Source organism: Grus americana, chromosome 10 (assembly GCF_028858705.1).
Source record: "Grus americana isolate bGruAme1 chromosome 10, bGruAme1.mat, whole genome shotgun sequence".
Classification (NCBI taxonomy): Eukaryota; Metazoa; Chordata; class Aves; order Gruiformes; family Gruidae; genus Grus; species Grus americana.
Window position 1 is genome coordinate 17,789,854 of NC_072861.1, and position 14,792 is coordinate 17,804,645.

Here is a 14,792-nt window from a genome sequence, read left to right on the forward strand (position 1 = left end):
CCATCCTTTCCAAAGCTGGTCTTCTATGCATTGCTAAGAATTGCATCTGACAGATAGAATTCAACTGCCTAGTCTAGCTAAGTGCATAATAAAATATTCTTCACTTAAAAATCTCAAACTCCTACCTGGACTTTAAATTCTCAAGTCCCCGATGTGATACACAAGCTTAACTACCCTTATTTTAGGGAAGAGAGAGCAAGAGTCATTTTTATTTGTAGAAAACAGCCATGGAAATCCACCAACCCTATGATGGAGGTCAAGCCAGGAGATCTGTTGGCATTTCCCTTCTGAATCTTTTTCCTGCTGCTGTATAAAGAAGACCTGAGAAAACCATTCCAGAATTCCCATGCCAACTCCTCTGCTCACAACAGAGGTGTAATTACCTAGAATATCTTTCTTTGGCCTCTACGTGTTTTCCTCAGTAAGATCTGCTCTTTGTCTGTCCAACTCCAGACCAAAGTCAACTCCCAGCATTTCACCATTTCAGGATGAGAAGATTCCTTCTTTATTTTTCCTTCCTGGTGAGAGAGACATGATGGAAGAGCCAATGATCTGCAATCTAAGAAGCCAGTATCTTCCAGAGTGTGTTACATCAGTACATCATTATTATGATCTTTCCCCTCTCCCCTCCCCCCCCCCCCTTATTAATTTATTTATTTTTATTGCTGGTGTTAAATGGTTTTGTCAAAAGCAACTCTTTTCAGACCATTAATGCCAGAGCAGATGATTGTTTTCCACCAGCCCTCATGAATAATTCAAACTGCAAGCTCACAGTCTCATCCCCAGCACTGAGGGCTCTTCTGAGGAAGCAGGGTTATTAGAGGTAACAATCATGATGAGGCTCATCTTTGAGCAGGATGTACTCATTAATCCTCATAAGCAACCCTATCTTGAAACAAATCGTACGGTGCTGGGGTCTTTTTTCACGTCCTGCTTTTCTCCCCCCTGCTGCTAATTTTGATGATGCTACTGCTTTTGAGATTCTGTTATAACAAGAAGGTGAAGGGACATGATAAATACTTTGGGAGAAGTAGAAGGAAGAATAAAGGGTGAGATAAGTGCTCAGCAAGCAAGCTGGTTTTCTTTCCTGTTGCTCTTTCTAAATTAATTTGCTCCACCAATTCTCATGCCCCTTGCATGCTGGCTTTCTACAAGTACTTGAATGAACATGTTTATTGGCAGAAATATTCTGGGATTCAGGGAATGATAAGACTAGAATACTAAAGCAATGAAAAGTGTATACATATTCATATACCAGGAACTTGATTATTAATTCTGATAATTGGTTCTCAGCTGTGTTTACACAATGGTGGTGAAATCTTATAAGTAAATTGTGAGGTTAGTTCTGAAGTTGTCAATTGGTCTGATTTGTGCCAATAATAGAAGATAACTGAGAAAATACTTGGAAACCACTCTATTCTCTTGGATCCAGCAGTATTCAAAACAACTGTGAAGCATGTAGGCTCTCCTAAAGGGTAATAATTTCATAGTTTTTGTTTTCTTTGCTTTGAAAGGTGATTCCATATTAGATAGTCTGAGGTTTTGTGAATGTATTTGTCCAAAAAGACAGTAATAGCCCCTAGATTCATGCACAGCTGAGCTGCAGGTGGTTTATAGTCCAGCCAACTGTTTGCAATTTTAGCAAGTGAGAGGAGATTGGGTCCCCCTCGAGTCTAAAGGGATGCTGTTGCTCTAGGCTCTTTGGATTGTAAGCAGTGCATCTCTATTACAATGTGTGTGGCATAATTGCCTATTGTTTCTGCCTTTTCTGGAAGAGCCTTTCAAACATTAGGAAATATCAAAGGCAGTATTGTATCAGGAGCCAGCTAAGGTTGAATATCTAAGAAAGGATGGAATCTTTGTTAGGTGACCTTAGATTTTTTTTTTTTCCATTTAAATCCATTTTTTTCCCTCAACTTCCCAGCCACCCCAGATTGAATACACTGCCCCTGGAGACTGATACAATGCCTGCCACTGATCACATCTCCTGCATAAACCCTGTTGTAGAAGGAGTCGTATTCTTTCATACTCTTTTGTGAGGAAGCTAAATGTCCCTTTCCTTCAATCTATTAAGTTTATTGAAGAGGAGGTTAAGAGGTGATTTGATCCACTAATAGATAGTAGACAGCTCCATTAATCTAGAGGTGGTAAGTAAAGCATGTAACGAGATCCAGTGGTTGGAAGGTAAAGCTGGCTGAAGTCGAACACTGCTGTTTTTAACAGTGAAGGTAACTGACCACTCACCCAAATCCACTGTGGATCTTCCCTTCTCCATGTAAAATACATTGACTTGAACAGTAGCTGTGACTTTGATAGAGAAGTGACTGTGTACAGTTTGCTGACCTCTGTTCTGCAAGAGAACACCACGGCTGTGACTGTTCCTTCTGGCCTAAAAGTCTACGAAGGATGAGAGAAGCTCCACACTTACTCATCTCTCAAGTTGTCAGCATTTAAACAGGAGGGAAAAGATACGATATTCCATGTCTGAATAACAAGCAGAATTACTGCTAGACCTTATAACAAATTAAAAAGATAAGCATAGTCCTAAATTGTCTATGTTCATTTGTCCTAATGCTTCTTACCTGTGCAGGGAAAATAGAGAATGCTCTTGTTGTGTTCTTTGTGTGTAATTTTCAGGCTGTGATGTTGTTTCATCCATCTTAGGAGGGAGCATTGAGGTACAATATTAATGAGAACTCATTGTATAGAATGTATTAGTCATTTTTTTTCTTGTCCACCAGGACCAATATTGCCTATGTTTTGTTTTCTTGATGGTTCTGCTGCAGCAGAAAGTGTGGGCTGACAACTGCTTAAAAAAAGTTGTTATCTTGGAAGAAGGAAAATATAAATTAAGCTGAGGCCTAAGCGTGGGGAGGCCAAAGGAACAACAGTTCTGCCACTGTTCCAAAATAATTCAACTCTTGCTTCTTTTGCTGAGCATGTCAATGAGTAGATGCCAATTGAGCTTGTATACCTAATTACTTGGGCCTTAGAAACCAGGCTTATACAACTGATTTTAAGTTGCCAGAGCTTGGAAAACAGGTTTTGTTGATATAGATCTGCTCAATAGGCAGGTTGGGAATCCACATGGGAAATACTTCATTTCTCTTTCTAATCCCCTGAGGCTCCTGTTTCCTGAAAAAAACCCACCTTCAGATTCTTCCTTGGATATATATGACACAGCTGACTGCTCTTTTCCCTTCAAAGTAGGTAGGACAGGGCATTTATTTCAGTGGTAAATCTGCACTGTATCGTGTTCCCAAAGAAATTGGTTAGTAGGAGGTGACTGAGGCATCACCCTCCCCTGGGCAACCCCAGATAATCCTCTTTGGTTTTGACGTCTGTTTTCATTTGGGTCTACAAAACGAGTTGTTGTGCTCCTCAAAGTGGAGACTCTGCATATTCTGATTCCTTTCAAGGTCACTTGGAGGACATTTGCAGCAGCATTTGGTGGAGATTGTGCTCTAAAGGCAGGGACTGAAGAGCAGTTGATAAGGGTTTAAAAGCATTAAACTTGTTCACTTGCTAAAAGCATGAAATCACAAGGTTAAGCTTGATCATGTTCTGTTAGCTTAGGACAATGCTTCTGCACAAATGTCAAATGATGTGAATATTAATAAACCTTTACTTTAAGAATTCTTCTGTCCTCACAGTGCCTTTTTGTGATAGTAAATCAAAGTACACGTAAACTCTGATAGCTGGGAGTGATAGGTAGATTACAAAGCAGCAGTTTGCTTAAAAAAAAAACCAACCCTATACATTTTGTATTTTAATTCTCTAAATAGATCTTCAAGAATAAGCGTCTTGGAGGGCTCTCATCCCCGTAGCTCTGGCCTTTTCAAAGACCTATAGCATTTCTAATTTGGACTTCAGAAGTGCAGATAATAATAAATAATAAAATGGTACATGCCAGAAGGCCAGAATTTTAAGGTTTGGGCTGTCTTGTGAGAGGTTTATTATTTGAAATCTTTAATCTTCAAATAATGAACTTTAGCTAACAAATTTCAAAGAATTAATGTAATACTTGCATTCCCACTATGAGTTGCCCAGAGTTTGAGTCCACCTCCCAAGATAGAAGTCTTCATTCGGACTTCTGCCATGCTGTGCATGTAGTGGTTTGTCTTAGTTATAGAAAGGAAGGTGAATAGAAGCAGTTCAAACGTAGGCTAAGGCTTAAACTATAACTGTCGTCAAAAGCTAGCATTTTTTCAGGTCTGTTTTCTCCTTCTGAAAAACTCATCAGTGCTGTCGATGACGATCACGTGAAGGTGGTGTGAAAAATCTGTGAAAAGTCTCACTTTGTCCCAGCGAAGTCCTGAACCTTGGTGTAAACCTGGGGAGATTTATGGTTTCAAGATGAAATCAGGTAATGCTGAAATTCTCATGGGGTTTCAATACCAGGTGAAATATGTTGTTTATTCTTAGATGTTCCTTTGAACTTTGTGTTTGAACTCCTAAAAAGAAATTATTTTGGGGGGTGCAAATTACCACCAGATGGTAAAGGATAAGTGTCTGACAACTCTTCTATCCTGTAAACATTTAGTCTAGGTGAGTTTTTGGAACTAGAAGGTGGAAAAGATGGCAGGGGAGAGCTGGAAACACAGCATTCCTGTCATTGTTTTCTGAGATGGCTGAATTGGCTCAAGCTACCAAAGGACTGATGAAAACTAAGGGGATTCAGAAAATAAATAGTGTTTGATTTATTTCATAGCGAAGTGCCAAGAGCTGCAATCCTCACTGCTTTGCTCTGTAAAACATGCTGTGGCAATTTTAAGATAGAGATTTGTATAGAAATGTGCTCTTTTCTTATATATATGTGAAATCTGCTGCTTGATAAACTAATGTTCTTTAGCTGTTTTGTTTTGAAGAATAGCAAATAGCCAGCTGTTCTTGCTTTCCAATAGAATAGCTTTCAAAGCTGCAGTTACGTTCTTATACACTTCCAGTGCAGTCAGTAAAATGTGCTCGTGACCTTCTGGGCCTCCATTGTACATAAAGAAGTAAATAAGAAAAGCACATATGTGCTTTCAGTGGCTACTGCTTGATTTTTCTGGCTTGGAGACATTAGGTCCTGCTCGCACTTGTACTAGAGGGCTCCTAGAAAACTTAAGAATTAATGAAAGAACAGGAGGGATTCAAAATGTTCTTTATCAAGTGCAGAACAGAATTTATTCCAGCTGTTTGAGCAGCGTGAGGATGGGGCTTTGCTCAGTTTTATTAGTGTTAAATGCTTGTGACTCCACCGTTTTCAAATGCTCACACTGGAACTGGCTTTATAACACAGATTAGGCCTTTAGATTTTTGTTTCCATTGAAGCTATGAGGGACAATGATGAGGAAGAAAAGGAAAAAAATCAATTACTTCTCTCCTTTTTTTTCTGTGCTGCAGTCTTCCTCTCTGCAGCTGTAAAGTGGTTCTCCAGCAAATTACTCGTTCTCCCTTCGTACCTACTTTAGAAACAGCAACGCTGTGAAGGTCCTAGCTAAAATTATTTTAATGTAATCAATGTTCAGAACTTTAATCGTGGAATTCAGTTCCTTTTTATATCAAGCCAGTTACTACCTATCCAAGCTCCAAAGCTTATTCCAGCTGGACTTATTCACCAAGTTGTCTGACCTTCTGGAACAGAAGATGCTTTAGATAAGTACATGTGTCCAGCAGTGAAAATCCTTGCAGCATCCTAAAAAGGAAAAAGAGCTGTTCCCATGCTTTCTGCTTCTGACCTGACCGGGAAGGGAGAGTATCTCATGAAAACCTGGAGGACTTGGGTTATTGCTGAGGTTCAGTTCAGCAGGCGTGCACAGCTCTTCTTCACCTGCCATCTGAACTATTGTTTTCAAGGGCCCTGATTAATCTCATTTACTAGATCGCTCCCTAAAGGAGAAGTCTTAGATGAAAATCCCTGGTGTTTTAGCAGCAACAAAAATACATATCAGCCCAGATATTTTGTCTACAATAACTCTGGATGTTTTTCTGTCCACAAAGACAATTCTAGACACACACACACATTCGTTTTTCCATATAAAATTTCAAGAGGAACTCCAACACCATGGGAACGTTATCTTTTTTTATGTATATAACACTCATGTACAATACGTGACCACTGTGGTTCCATCCACATCATTGTGCAGTTTAAACAATTACAAAGTTGGGCCACCTGCCATGAAAAACCTCAGCTTGTGGCTTGACTGTTTGGGAGAAATTTCACAGGTCTCGAGGAAAGCAAGGCATGAAAATATACTGTGGGATTGCAGGCAGCTTATCAGAGAGAGAATGTGCCTTGCAAAGTCAAAGCTGAACAGAGTATTTCATGTCTTTGGCAAATGTGGTGTGCATGATCCAAACCATTAATCAAATGCTGACAGCCTGCTTGGGGAAGCAGAGTGTCAAATGGAGGAGGGCTTGCAGAGCCCCATCCAAATGGCATCTGGGGGAAAAGAAGAGGGGAAAAAAAACAATGAAAGGAATGTTTATGGTACTGGAACAATTTTACTTTAAATGTTTGGAAATTTATATTGATCTGAGTAGAAGCTGGTGCTGGGGGGGAATAAAATCATTGTTCCATGTTGCCCTGTCAAGTTTGATTTATGCTGGGCATTTGACAACCGCTCAGTTCAGAAACATTTCAAAACCTTCTTGTCTGCTTCTTAAGCAAAGCAAATGAGCTTTAAAAAACCAACAAAACAAATCACCAAATCACCAGAAAACAAAAAAACCTCGACCCCAAAACAACAACAAAAACCCCAATCCTCTAAATATAGAGCATTCTGCACATCTGGCGATGCTAATGTCTCTATGATGTGTGTCCAGACATCTACTTAGAGAAGGTGGAAGTGTATTCAGCTTGTTTATGTATAGTATTTGCTGACTTCAATTTTGGCAATCTGTGCGATAGCTACTTTTGTCAAAATAACATGGCTTTGTCTTCAGTTCTCCTCCTTTTTAATATTCTTTTTTTTAATGAAATTAAAAATATTGTGTCAGGCAAGAAAGATTCTTTTTTTGCACTTATTATAAATGAAAATTAAAAAAATCTGGTTTGTTGCCTTTATGAATTAATGTATATATTGGAAAATGCGGAGTTGACCCTTTTGAAGCCCATGTTTTTTCTGCTCCATTTATTTTGGGAGGAGTCCATGCTCAGTTTTCATAGTGATGAGAGGTACATGTAGTCACTGATGTGAGAGAGAAGGTTTTAAATCCTGTGGTGCTACTGTAAATTAACAGAAAGTCGTTAGCATCACTACAGTTATGTTTCACTTCCAGCAATGCCACAGAGACCAGCTGATCATTAGTAGAGTACTATTTACATAGCTCTGCTGGCCATGGAAATTCACAGCTAAGAAATGTCTTGGGTTTTTTCTTGGTTTTGTTTTTGTGGTGGTTTTTTTTTTTTTTCTTCTGCTTGCATGCTCTCCTGAATTAGTACTGGCTGTCTCCTATCACCAGAATAATTACTTACCTCTTGCCCATCTAAGGTATATATTCCAAATATCCAGAGACATGTATCACTTATATTGTACTGGGATCACTTAACTGAACTGCTTTTAGCACATTTCCAAAAGTCTGCTAAATATACTAAATATGCCGGCACACGCAATATCCCCTTTTATAAAGAGCCTTTATTAGAGAAATGAAAGTGTCTCAGGTGTTCTGGGATAGGATCTTCAGAGGAGACTATGGGAGCTCAGTTCCCATTCCCTCAAAAGCTAGTCCTTGGGATTTGTGGTTAAGCTTAGATGCTGTTCATCTCCAGATGAAGGACACCAAGCCTGTGACTAAGGAGCAAGTGGTTAAGGGCCCATTAAGGACATTGGGTACCTGTAAAAGAGAGGGGAATCAAGTTCCAGGCAGAGTACTTAGGAGTTTCTTGAGCAGGGAGGAGGCAGGCTGTGAAAGCCCTAGTAGGGATGCTTAAGGGGCGACTCTGAGAGGAACCAGCTCATTGCTTCAGTTTGATGTGTCCTGGTTTGAGTGCTGAAGAAGATAAACTGGGTTTAATCTTACAGTAGTAGCTGGCTGATATCACTCAAGATGGCTTTGTTTTCTCCAAATCTAGGAGTTTCCTTAGTCCATTACACTGATATTGGTAACTTTTATAGATTTTTATGCACAGTAAGTTCACATAGTTAATAAATGGTGTTGCCATTGAATTTGCATTGCACTTATTATATCCTATGGCTGCGGTTTCATGAAATTAAACCTGCCATTAAAGGAAAAGCTTTATTGACTGCGTCATCTGTGGGGACTGGGGAAAAGCACATATGACAGAGGTAGAGCTGGGGAGGGAGCACGCCTACATCCAGGCTGAAACACAGGGAGTTCATCTGATTGCTGGGGGCTGAGCTGAACTCCAAGATATACAAATGTCTTTACCAAATGATACTGTTGGACAGTGCCATGAGGTGTCTTCTCTGAGGCTGAGTTCATGGATATTACTCCTAGCAGTTGCATTTTAGAGGCTGTTTTTGAATCCCTTCTCAGAACAGCATGGTCTCTCCAACCTGACGTGGCTGAAAGGCAGCTGTGAGCACTCACTTGCAATGAGCCCGTAGGGAATAGGGCTCTGGAGTTGGAAAGAAAACCAAGATGTTTGCCTCTGTTGTTCAAGGTGGTGTATAAAACTTCAACAGGCCAATGTGCAGCCTAAAAACCACCCTGGGCTCCTGTTGTGTCCTGCCCGTTTCTGCTACAACAGCACGAGTGACGGGGAGTCAAGTGAAAGGACTTGAACATGGACACACCGCCTTTTTAAAAACCTTCAGAAGATTTTGTGGGCTTGTTTTTTAGTTGAAGTTTTTACTTCCACATGTGCATTGTGGAAGCCTGTTACCATGAGTCATGGTCATTATTCTAAGGGCAGAATTAGAAAATTGCAGTGTCAATCTGCAGCCTTTCTGCAGATACAGAGACTGCAGCCAGGCTGCTTCCCTCAGTGGTGAGAGCTGGAAAAACAAGCCCATTAGACCTCAACCATTTTTGTTCCCTAAGGAAATGAATGCTTCTTGGTAAGTCCACAGCAGAATATAAGATGTATTGAAAAAACCTTAAGAGATTAGACAAGCTAAACTGTCACTTACAGACTATCTTTAAAACAGAGACACAAGAGGTGGAAGGAAAAAAAAAAAGTCTGAACTTCCAGTTACCTCTTGTGTGAAATACAGTTGACTTAGCCAAGTCAACAATGAACTCAGTCTGCTCTCCCCCTGCTAAAAAATTCAGGCTTGTCTCAGGGATGTTTCTTGACTGCAGTGAATATGCAGTCAGCTGCATTGGCAGGTAATACAATCTCTCAGCTATGACAAGCTCTTCCTTCCAAGGCATTTTAATTTTTACAGCTTAAGTGCTCTGAGGGTGTCAAAATAATCAGGGCTTTGCATTTCATGTTCTTGCCATACATGGCCAAGGATCTGATTGTTAATCCCTCAAGGTGGCATAGCTTAATTAAAGCTATGCTTTGGTGAGGAGATAATTGTAATGTCCTTTGAGTGGCTGGTCCTAATTTACGCCTTGTACAGCCTGATACAGTCATCTATAATGTATCAAAGGTCCATGCTAGGTTTTAATGTAAAGCTGTGTAAGATAAATGAAGAGTACATGTGGCAGGTGCTCAGTACATGCATTTAGATTAAGCCCTGCTCATTGAGGTGGTGATTAGATGAGTTATGTCAGGGAATTGTAACTGCTTCAGTGGATGAGGAAAAGGTTATTTCTAAGAGCTCATTTTAACGGCATAACTGGCATATAATTCAGATATCAAACACTAAATGAGAAAGGAGAGCAGGAAGGGTGCAGGGTGCAGATGCTGAGCCATGTGGACAATACACACACAAGTGCAATAGATGTTCTAGGGCAGAATTGCTGCTAAAAAGCTATTTGAGTAATGTTCTTTCTGATTAGCTTTAAATACCCAGTAGTGATATTCAACTACAGCTAACGTGAGGTTAGGGTGTGATTTGTTCAGAAATGGGGGCTCAGTCATAGTTCATTTGCTTTCTCTGTGTCTCTATAGACCCGTGAGCGTGCAGGTCAAATCTATCAGAGCAAAGGTAGAAGCGCCAGACTTGTCTTCCTCAAACAGTTTTATTGGCAAGAGAATCATTGTGTTTATCAAAATGACAGAACTTCTGAGAGAGTTAGGACTTGCTCTTTCCACACTGCAACAGGATCATAAAGAAAATATGCACCCATTGGTTTACTAACTCTCCAAAAATATCTGAGACCTTTTTGTCTGTGCTGTTTTTCCAACTGGATCAGAGAATTCAGCAAACACTAATAGGCTATGCCCTTCTCCTGTGTATATACATGGGTGCTGGTGCATAATGAGGATGAGGCATCACTAAAGAGAAGAGAGGTCTCATAGCAAGGATTCCTGTTGATAGGATGAAAGTGGAATAAGAGCTGTGCATGTGTTATGTGCAACTGTTTGGATCTGTTCAGCATGTATTTTTGTTTTATGTCTTTATTCCACAAAGAAAACACAGTACAGCTTAGAAATACCAGGCTCTGGCACTCACTGCCCTCTGTGCAGTGTTATGCCTGTGAACACACTCAAAATGTCAAGATCGTGCTGCTAGGTGTTCACAGGAGCCGCTTTTTCCAGAAAGTTTTTTTTTTTTTCCTAGCAAGCGCAGTAATGTGCTGTGAGGTTTTGCAGCCACTCTTACTGCATTAACTGTTTTCACATTAATCCTTTCCCTTAAAGGTCAGTTGAGATCACGGCCCCCTGTTATGCCAAGTGCAGCACAAGAAAAGGCAAAGTGGGAAAAGTGAGATGTAATTCAGTAGGGTGACTTTCAGCAGGTAGAAAACTGGAGCAGGGTAGTGCTGTAAGGATCCAAGCTTTACATGTAATGTACATGAGAGGGGATATGCTTCTGTTGTGCTTTAACCTGGCAGGCAGCTGAAACCACCGCACAGCCGTTCGCTCACTTCCGTCTCCCCAGTGGGATGCGGGAGAGAATCATAAAGGTAAAAGTCATGGGTTGAGATAGACAGTTTAATAGGTCAGGAAAGGAAGAGAATAATAATAATGATGATAAAAGAATGTACAAAACAAGGGATGCACAGCACAATTGCTCACCACCTGGAGCTGATGCTCAGTTAGTTCCTGAGCCGTCACTGCTCCCAGCCAATCCCAGCCAACCTCCCAGTTATATATTGAGCATGACATCATATGGTATGGAATACCCCTGTGGCCAGTTTGGGTCAGCTGTCCTGGCTGTGTCCCTTCCCAGCTTTTTGGTCACCCCCAGCCTTCTCATTGTCAGGGCAGTATGAGAAGCTGAAAAGTCCTTGACTGCTTGGCAACAACTAAAATATCAGTGTGTTATCAACATTATTCTCATCCTAAATCCGAAACACAGCAGGATACCAGCTGCTAGGAAGAAAATTAACTCTATCCCAGCTGAAACCAGGACAGCTTCCATGCATTGCAGCTTCTTCTGGCTGGGGATGGAAACTCCACAGAAGACACCAAGCACTACCTAGTAAGTTAATGTTATTGGGTGTATCTACGCGTGATGAGAACCGATGAAAATGCTAGAGGGTCCCAGCACGTTTCTTACCAGGTGTTCTTCACAATGGCAATATCTACTATATCTAATCTCGTGCACTCTATTAAATCTCGCAAGCAAGACAAATGCCCTGTGACAAGTGACTGATCTTCCGTGTCTTGCTCTGACCTCACAAAACAGAAGGTTCCCCTCAAACAAGGCTCCTGGAGGGGAACGGTAGAGCGGTTGTATTATTTCTTCCTGTTATGTGAAGACTTAGCAGGCCATGCAATAAAAGACATAACATTCAATTGACCTTTTGCTTATCTATAAACGTAAAATGAGCTACACAGACCCCAATTCACTGAGGAGCCATTTCTGAGAAATTTATTTCCTTTTACTAGCCATAAAAATAAATTGCTCTGCAGAAAGAATAGGCACAAAAATAGCTCTAGTAGCCTATAATAAGATTATTACGAAGGAGATGTTTTTTCCCTGGGCAATCACAACCAGCCAATGTGTTATCAAATTATTATCTCATCAAATTGCTAGGCACAGATTAGTGTTCTTGGGAGATTTTGTATGTTACGCTGGCCTTCTGTAACCTCCTACAGCCTGCGTACCCAAAACAGGCTGGATTCAGGGATTGACTTCTAGTCTTTGAAGGATGGATTTTTTTTTTTTTCCTCTGCCCTACTTTAAGCCAGATTTGAAGAGTCTTACACAAAGCATTCAAAGGAAAAAAAAAAAAAAGTAATTTTTACATGTCATATCAGTCTATTTGGACAAAGCCAGGCAAAACTGTTCTGAAAGGCAATGGGAGAATAAGGCAATAAGTCAGAGTTTATCCAGCCCATTTCTCTTCGTGGAGCCTAGGACAATGAGACTAGCTATTAATCTTGCCAGGGTTGTAACTGAAGAAGTTGGCTCGCTCACTTCCATCTTTTCATTCTACTTTTCCAATGAAATTCATAGTGGAAAACACTCCTGAAGAAAAATACCCCTCCTAAAAGAGTAAACCTCAGTGCATTGCCCCTCTGTGATTAGAAGGCAGGAATTATCAGGGTTAAGGTTATTTGGTTTGGTTTTTTTGTTTTTTTTTTTTTTTTTTGTACTTGACTGTGTCCTGATGTACCGATGGAGATGTTGAGCAGGAGCAGGCTGCTGAATCCTAGTCAGGGGGTGGGTTCCCTTTTTGGTGCCCTTATGTCCTGCTCTCCTTGCCTTTCCTTCCCATTAGTTTGTGGGGGGCTTTGGGGGTTGGTTGGTTGGTTTGTTTTGTCAGGTTAGGGCAGAGGCTGTTCCTCATAGTCTGTTTGCAGAGAGTACGACTCAAGGTGTGCAATGTCAGCTGAAACTGCTCTGAAGGGTCTCCCAGCAGTTCCTCACCTCTATCAGATTTAGTCTCAGGCCTTCCTACTCCTGGTAAGGTTTGCAACCTGGATACGCCTTGTTACAGGAATATATTCCTCTGATTCTTGCACCCTTCCTTGCTAGTCAGGGAGGGAAGATAGTGTATCCACCTTGAGAACCAACATGCTTTGGAGTAACTCTGTGCAAGGTCTCTTTTTGCTCATATCAAGACAGTGAAGCACTAAGTGAAATAGTTGAGCTGAGCAGAGACTTAGAATTGCATCAGTAAAAACAATGCAGTGGTTTTGTCCTCTGATCCTGTGCTTCAATGATCAAAGCTGCTCTTTGGCAGGAGATGCTGTTACAGGGAAGAAGGGGTGTTACCATTAATGCCACCAGTTAGGGTTTTTAAATGTGTGTTTACTTTAGATCTAATCAGGCCATCATTTTATGCTTTATGAATATTTATTGGTTGTAAATATATTGGTGCTTAAATCATTATGTAATGGTGATTAATTTATTATATTGTTAAGTTTCAAAATAGCGTCCTCTGTTCTCACATGGTACTAATTAGGAACCAGTGAATTAGTAAAATATGCATGAAATGTGTATTTAGAACCACTATTTTAAGCTGTTTCCCTTGGTTCCTTAGTCCCTATATATCTATTTCAGGACAAATAGTGCAAACCTCATTTCCTGTTCGATGGCCCCTGAAACTACAAACTACCCAACGTGCTGTGCCTGACTATCACAACCTATATATATGTGTGTGTATGTATATGTGCATATATATTAGCCTGGCGAAGAGGAGGTCGAGGGGAGACCTTATTGCTCTCTACAACTACCTGAAAGGAGGTTGTAGTGAGATGGGTGTTGGTCTCTTCTCAAGTAACTAGCAAAAGGACAAGAGGAAATTGTCTCAAGTTGCGTCAGGGGAGGTTTAGATTAGATATTAGAAAAAATTTCTTCACCAAAAAAGTGGTCAGGCATTGGAACAGGCTGCACAGAGAGGTGGCAGAGTCACCGTCCCTGGAGGTGTTCAAAAAACGTGTAGATGTTGCACTTCAGGACATGGTTTAGTAGCCATGGTGGTGTTGGGTTGACAATTAGACTTGATGATCTTAGAGGTCTTTTCCAGCCTTAAGATTCTAGGATTCTATGTGTGTATGGAGATACACGTAAAATTCAGATACATTTTAAAAGGACTGAATGGTCTCATTGTCTGCGGACAGTCTGTGCTGTGGGTGCATTAGCGTGGACAGTGTGGGTGGGCAGGGTGTCCCCTGCATCTCCCATCCCCGGGGCAGGGTGGCAGGCCAGCGGGGCCTCAGCTCCTCCCCATCTGTTCTGAGATGAGCAGCTCGGAAAGCCCCGTGGTGGGGCCAGCAGGGACCTGGGTGCTCTGGAATTAGCCTTTGCAAGCCGTTTGGGAGCCGGCTGCGATTTTAACAACTGGTTTGACTACACCATCTCCAACACAGATCTAGATGAGGGGTCTGTATTTGGCAGGAAGGCTTTATAGTGGCATAGATTAACCTGGTAAGATGCTGAAGTAATTTTCCAATTAGGAGTCTGGCTTTGCTTTGCATGAGTACAGCCTGTCTGCATTTGGGAGTTCTGATGGGAGTGTTCTTAATTTAGACTGAAGTTCATGCAGATTGATGTCTCTCCTGTTAACCACTTATTTTTACCGCTGCACTGCTTAAGAGTGTGTCCCGTTGCCTTTAAACCACTCCAAAGTCATGCTAAAGAAGCAAAGTCAGTCTTGAAATCGAAGATGAATAAAAGAGGTGATCTCCTTTTGCTGCTAGACAGGGTCACCTCAGCGCAGGTATTGAAGAGGGAATCATGGCCAGCTGATACTTTGCTCTGTGTTTGTGTAATTGTCCCTTGTTCAAGCACACGTAATCAGCTCCCAAATACTTGGGATCAAAAAGGGCTTAA